This window comes from Cololabis saira, chromosome 19, assembly GCF_033807715.1.
Source record: "Cololabis saira isolate AMF1-May2022 chromosome 19, fColSai1.1, whole genome shotgun sequence".
In the NCBI taxonomy this organism is placed as follows: Eukaryota; Metazoa; Chordata; class Actinopteri; order Beloniformes; family Belonidae; genus Cololabis; species Cololabis saira.
In genome coordinates this window covers 37,383,376-37,387,000 of record NC_084605.1, presented here as the reverse complement: position 1 = coordinate 37,387,000, position 3,625 = coordinate 37,383,376, and positions in this window count along the sequence as shown.

Sequence of the window (3,625 nt, the reverse complement as noted above, 5' to 3'; positions counted from 1 at the left end):
AGAAAGAAAGAAAGAAAGAAAGAAAGAAAGAAAGAAAGAAAGAAAGAAAGAAAGAAAGAAAGAAAGAAAGAAAGAGTCATTACAGTTTGGCAGTACAGGTGGACTCATTTAATTGGTTTTTATCCATTTTTATTTTTTTTAGAGCAGTGTTTTGGCTCCAGAGACTGAATGTGGTGATAGATTTATAGTTACAAAGGTGGAGTTGAATTGGTATTTTTTTTATCGTCATTTTTATCGTTATCGGATAAATGCCAGAAATGATCGTGATACATTTTTTAGTCCATACCGCCCAGCCCTGCTAGTAGCTAATAACTGTGGACAGAATCTCCAGAGGTACGAAACAGGAGACGTGTGAGTGTGGTGTGATGCACATAAATACTTGTGAGAGCCCATAGTGGACAGACTGGTTCCCTTCACTCTCGGAGGACTGGGGTAAATATTGACATAACAGGCTCAGAGAAACGGCCAGTGTGTCGCGGCGTCTGAATACTCCAGTCCTAACAATGGCCGACAGGACAGGGCGCGTGATTATGAGCTCATCTGCACTTAAAACCCCAGCAGGGCCTGTTGTGCTCCCAAAACATCAACACGGTGACTCACAGAATACGAGGATATCCGACTTGCGGGCGTGTCTTGCTCTGAAGTTTCAGTCGAGTGAGCCACAAAGAGATGGATGAAGGATTTCAACAAACAAGCCCCGCAGTTTACTCTACCACAAGCAGAACGCAACGCCACCGAGACTTTTCTCATCTTTTTATCTGCTACGCAAACTTTTTCTAAGTATATGCACACAAAAGGCTTGATACACACACTTTCTATTTTGGGATTTAGTAAATAAGACAGTCCTTGTTTCACCTTATTAACAGCTGTAACGCCGGCCAGACTCATTTCTAAAGCACAGCAGGCAGAACGGGCCAACGCCAAGTCGATTTCAAAGCTGCCAAGTTTACAGAGAGCCTACAGGGCCACTTGTGCGCTTTGACTGTGATTACCACACGTTAATCAGCACCCTTTAAATCTGGCTGATCCCCGCTTAGACGCGTAAGTGACTAAGACAAATCTGGCAGTGCAGCATGTTGTCATGATGCATGAAAACCGAAAACAAAGAAATTAACCCCCCTCCATCTGTTTATCCGTCCTGTCTTGGCACCGTTCTTTAGTGTGCTCTTAGTTATAGCGGAGGAGTGGAGAAACAGCGCAGTGGTAGCTGCATACATCAGTGTCAGCATACGGGACATGAGCAGAAATGTGGCGGGAGTTCCCATCACTAGACTCTATAAAGTTGACATGATTTATTAGTCCACAGAGAAACCCTAATTATTCTATGGATGTGTTTCATTCACATGATCTTGTCTCAACTGCATGTAAAAACAGAGCACCATCCAACTAAAGCAGCAATGGAATAACTTGACTCTTTTTTTTCATTTCTTTTTCATTTCCAGCACTCAGAAAACTTTAATTATGGAAAAAATGACCAAAATGTTCATCAATACATTGTGTTTTCAGATCAACAGAAAGGAATGCACGTCTCAAACTTTTCAAAAACAGAAAAGAGTGTTTAAAAGTTCTGTGAAAAGCACAAACATGTGTTTTGATTTTAAGCTAGCATGTCAGTGGAGTCTCGAAGGCCATCCTGTGGCCGTTGCTTTTCTCAGATCATCGTTTCTGAACGTGGGGAGTCGATTGTTGTTCCCAAAGTCTCTCATGAAACGTGAATGAGCTCTAATCCTTCAGGAAACTGTGCGGGGGCTCTTCTAAGCAAAGCACCGGAGTCCTAAACTGTTTTTAAAGCCTCTGTCATGTTCATGCAGTCCTGCTTTCCCTCTGGTTGTCATAGTGACGAGAGCTTCAAACATTAGAGTAGGATGGGGAGTGGAGGGCTGACAGGGAGGCCAGGACCCTCCTTAGCATCTTAAAGCCCTCACTCTTCTATAGCCCTGACGGCCTTGCATATCCTCCACGTTGGCCTAATGAAGAATAAATGGATATTAAAACCTAATGGCAATTATGAGGGAAACTTGACATCTCACATGTACAATTAAAAATATACAAAAACCCTCCATTTAATGTAGATACCATTTGAGACAGCACCACAGTGTCCACCGTGAGATGATTCTGCAGGCTGTTTGAGTGTGGGAAAGTATGTGAGGGTTTAAACGCTCCTCCGTCACTCATTCCTCTGGTCTGTGGAATCTGTGGTGCTCCAGCTAACGAGAACCAAGACTTAACATGCTGCGGTCTGCGCCAATTGTTCTCATCATTCGCGAGCAACTATTTGGAAGGAAATAAAAAACCCCAGATACGTGCAGAGAGTGTGTTTTGTTGTTCTACACTGGAAAATTAAAAATTTGTCAAATGGAGCAGAAAAAAAAGCGGAGTTGTAAAACTGGAAGTCCGCTGGGAAGAAAGTACCTCCGACGATGTTCAGCGGAGCATTTAACCATTATTAGTACTTTACACAGCGTGGGGATAACTGGAACACACTGAGGGAGCGACGCCACATCTATGATGGAGGGAACGTTGGTGACTGGACACAGATCTGGCTCCACTCCAACATCTAGTGTTTTTGTGTCATTCACTGTGGGGCCTTTGCCCCGGCAGACCACACACTCAAAACGGTGTGCAAGCACTAAAACTACAGCAGCAGAGACACAAAGGCTGGACCTTCCAGTAGAGCTGGATCCATCCCTGGTTGCTAACCAAACGCACTTTTCTTTTTTTGCACTGTTTTTTTTCTCCTTCACACTATTTTTTATCTCGATCGCAATGTGTGTGTGTGTGTGTGTGTGTGTGTGTTAAGTGTACTGCTGCTAACACGTGAGTTTCCCCATTGAGGGAGTAATAAAGGACTATCTTATCTTATCTTATCTTATCTTCCCACTGTTGTATGCTCAGCCTTGTGTGATCTTTACCTTCTCAATACATTTACAGTATGTATGCAACACACACACACACACACACACACACACACACACACACACACACACACACACACACACACACACACACACACACACACACACACACACACACACACACACACACACACACACACACACACACACACACACACACGTTGTTTAATCGTTCAGTCTCAACAGTCAGCCGGTAAGAAACTGATAAAAACTCACACTTTACGATCTAAAATGCAAAAGACTAATATGCTGAATAACTTTTATTACATTAAAAGCTTAAGATACCTGAAACTTTATAAAGATGACAAGTCGATAAGGAGAGATCAATACATTCAGACGTCGGCCTCCAGGGCCACCAGTATCAAATGTGAACCAGAATCTGCAGTCCGCTCTAAAAAACAACACTAAAACGTCTGAGCTCACAGTCTGACAGTCTGCTCATTTCAATCACGGCTCCATATTTTCTTACACAGAATAAGTCTTGATACATTTCAGTGGCGTTCACCAGGCTAACCGCTCGTCCGACTGCATCCAAGACTGGCAGTGGGAAAAAAACGTTGGGATTAAAGACTTTTCACAGAGGCAGTTTACAGCGTTCACAGTTCGTTGACCCTGCCCCGTAGACGCAGCAGCGCAACACAAACCTGCTTTCATTCACACTGAGGGAGCCTGTGCTGCAGCCTTCTTGCCACACCATTAACACACAGAGA